This window comes from Notamacropus eugenii, chromosome 3, assembly GCF_028372415.1.
Source record: "Notamacropus eugenii isolate mMacEug1 chromosome 3, mMacEug1.pri_v2, whole genome shotgun sequence".
Lineage (NCBI taxonomy): Eukaryota > Metazoa > Chordata > Mammalia > Diprotodontia > Macropodidae > Notamacropus > Notamacropus eugenii.
In genome coordinates this window covers 281,120,039-281,123,565 of record NC_092874.1, presented here as the reverse complement: position 1 = coordinate 281,123,565, position 3,527 = coordinate 281,120,039, and the positions used below count along the sequence as shown (strand labels likewise).

At 39.2% G+C, this 3,527-nt stretch overlaps 1 long non-coding RNA gene across 1 annotated transcript; it reads right to left on the bottom strand.

Moving 5' to 3' along the window:
* Positions 1 to 237: 237 nt before the first annotated feature.
* On the bottom strand, positions 238 to 2,788 carry LOC140531541 (uncharacterized). The gene is made up of 2 exons (XR_011976364.1): positions 2,263 to 2,788; positions 238 to 740 (listed from the first exon to the last, which is right to left on the bottom strand). It is a non-coding gene; the product is annotated as an uncharacterized lncRNA (long non-coding RNA).
* Between the last annotated feature and the right edge of the window lie 739 nt (positions 2,789 to 3,527).

Sequence of the window (3,527 nt, the reverse complement as noted above, 5' to 3'; positions counted from 1 at the left end):
TTTGTGTATGCATAATTTTTTTTATCATTTATATATTGTACCTTCAAAGGGAGAAGGAACCTTTGAGGTTATCTAGTTCAAACACCTCAATTTACATTCAAGGATATTGAGATCTAGAGAGGATGAAACTTGTCCAGAGACACCCAGTTAGGAGAGTCAGGATTCTGGGTCTCTGCTTCCAAATTAAGGACTCTTTAATATAAGCTTCTTTCTCTGATTTGACCAACCTTTATAAACTTTCAAGTGTCATATATATTTATTTCAGCTTTAATTATTGTTGTTGTTTCTGTGATTTCTAGTAGGCTTGCTTTGGAATTCTTGACAGAAAGTGGCATTAGTTAAATCTAACAATAATTTTGAAGTTTAACAATGGGTCAATTTCAAGATGGCTCCCTGAGTAAAGTCCAGTTTTGCCTCTTTGGGAAAGAGGTAATGGCATTCATGTCCCAAAGTCAACAGGATTGAGTGTGCTAGAAACCCAAGTTAAGATCCTAATTCAAATGTCTTAAATTCCAGATATTCCCACTTTCTACAAGTCTTATTGATCATACCAGTTGCTCAGTAACTGACATTATTTTCCGTTCTTCAAAGATGTGGTCTTTTGGAAATGGAGGAGAAAAATCAGGTTTCAAAGCCACTTTTTCTTTTCAAATAGTTTTCTTCCTTTCTGTTGTGGCGTGGCCAAGAGTTCTTTGTCTCCTTTTTCTCTTTAGTGTTGGGTCATCTGGTAGAGCATAAGCCTAAAAATAAAAGAAGTAAGGACAATAATGGTTCCCAAGGGCAAAAAACAAAGGGGACAGCACATGAAAGGGATTGGGAAAGAAAAAGGCTAGCAAGAGCATCACTCACAAAGGAGGCAGGAGTTGAAAAGATTATAGAATTAAGAAAAAGTATGTTAATGTGATTTTAGAAAAAGAGAGAAATAATTTAAATGAATAAAATGGCCATGAAAAAGTAGATGAAAGGAAGAACATTCAAAAAAAGAAGGTATGTTTTCCCCCCCAACAAACCTAAAGCCTTCCAGCAGGGGCCAGGAAGCCCAGATATAATTAACTGAAATTACAGATTCAATAAAGTTGGAAACTAAACCCAGAGCATGAAAACAGCTGTTTTAACAGAAAACACAGAATACTTTTTGCCTCATAAAGTCTGAATTTAGAGCTAGTCACAAAATCAACTTTTCAGGATGCAAAGAGAAACTGGGAATATTATGAGTAGAAATTTCTCTTCCTCTTAAGAAATTTGCCTTTTCAGATCAGAGCAAGGAGTCAACAAAGCGTCTAAAGAACACTTTTCAGTATATTCTACTTGTGGTGTTCCACTTAGCTCGTCAGACGGCCAGCAAGTTCAGTGTCTCGGCAGGACCTAGGAGTAAAGTATTCTAGACATAGAAACAAACTTAGGACTGATTTGATCCAACTCTTTGCCCTTGGAAAAATAATCCACGGTATACTCTATCAGATAGCTAGCAATCCTGTCTGCTTGAATGTTTCTGGTTAAAAAGGAAAATTAGAAAGTTGAAAAGTTTTTTTTAAGGTGGAATGTTTTTGTATGTTTTATACTATGAAATTCTAAATGAGGTGATGTTTTTGATGGGGTGCTTGAGTGCCTGTACTTGGACCCCAATTCGAAAATCACATTTCTCTTTAAAAATCATATTTTTCCATAACCTGAAAACACTGTCTCGGGCAGTTTCTCTCCAGCCCAAGGACAGCCTACCCTACCAAACCTTTATCTCTCTTCCTGATACAATAGCCAGCTGGACCTATAGAATTTATTAGTTTGAACCAGTTGTGTACTGGCTGAACTGGCTGTGTACTGGGTCATAATGACATTTACTATTCACTGACCAACCATATATGTATCTTAGACATAGACATACGTATACTCCCTTACATTTATCTTATCTAACAAGATAATTGATGAGAGCAGCCTGGGCGTTCTTCAGTCAGCCCTGACTGTTAGTTGACTTAGTGACATTTCTGGCCTAAAACCACACCTCCATGTAGCCCCCTCACCCCCTTGGGCTCTTTCCTGATGAATTCTGGGTAAAATATCTGCACAGTAGATACTAAAAGTACATTTTCCTTTAAGAACTAACCACTCCTTAACCACTCCCTAATTTCTCACTGATCACCTAGGTAGCATATATGGCACATGACTTACTATAGAATATCCTATATAAACTTTAACTGCACCCCTCTAAGTTTCAGTTTCCCTAAGAACTCTTGCCTATTGAAAAGTGTAATAAATCTTTACCACCTTGACCTCAAGAATACTTGAGTCTGCGAATTCTTTTCCAGAAGGTCCATGCAAGGAACTCCAGTCTTGGGGTTCCTCTATGTTTCCAGCCCTCATCATTTTGATCCTGTCAATCAATTGTTTAGGAGGTAGCATAGATAGGGTTAAGGATGGATTGGAGGAAGGACAGTGAAAGTTAAAAGATTCAATTGGGAGACTCTTGCACTGGTTCAGGAGGGAGAGAGATAGAGATGGGGGGAGGGAAGGAGGGAGAGACAGGGAGAGAGAGAGGGAGGGAGACATGTAGAGGCACAGAAAGACAGATAGAAAGAGACATAGAGGAAGACAGAGATAGAGAGAAACAGACAAACAGACTCAGACACAAGGACAGATGAGAGAGAATCAACAGATCAACAGGACGTGGTAGTTGACAACGTATGCATCTTCAGTCCCCATTCTGGATCGTGGACAAGACAGGTTTTGAGTTAATTCTTGTACAAGATCTATGATCCTGTCACCTTCGGATTCTATGACATTGAAGAAAGAGAACCAAGTATTAGACTGTATTCAGAATGTTAGGATTCATCACTAGGGAGATGATAGACTGATTGCATTCTGCCCTGGTCAGAATACACACACATCCGGAGCATCTATATTTAGTTCTGGGGTCCTCATTTTTAGGAATGATATTTATAAGTTGGAGAGTATCCAGGGGAATGAAACCAGGATGATGAAGGGTCTCAGGTTCATGCCATATGAGAATTCACTGTGGGAAATGGATATATGTAGCATGGAGGAGAGAAAATCTATTAAGATGAGATCTTATAAATGGTCTTCAAATATCTGAGGAGCTGTCATGTGGAAAGGAGGGAGACAGAGGAGAGAGAGGAGAGAAGATGAGAGGAGAGGAAAGGAGAGGAGAGGGGAGGGGAGATCCAATCCAGGACTAGGTGATGCATGGTACATAAGCAAGTTTACCTTGATGAAAGAAAGGACTTCTAAATAATGAGAACTTTCTTGAAGTTGATCAGGCTGCCTTCAAGCAATGGATGCCCATTTGTTGGGCAATAGTAGGGGGCCTTTTTATTCAGGTATGACTTGGGTATTAGGGGAACTCTAAACTCTCTTACACCTCTGAAATAATGGACTTTCCCTTTCCAACTCCTGCTTCTGTAGCTCTGAAGCAAGTTCTAAATTTGGCGAATGTTGTTTCCCCTTATCTTTTGTGCACCCTTTCGGCACATTTCCCTTTACTCATTATTCATTTAGGTGCCAGCAGCTGAAAG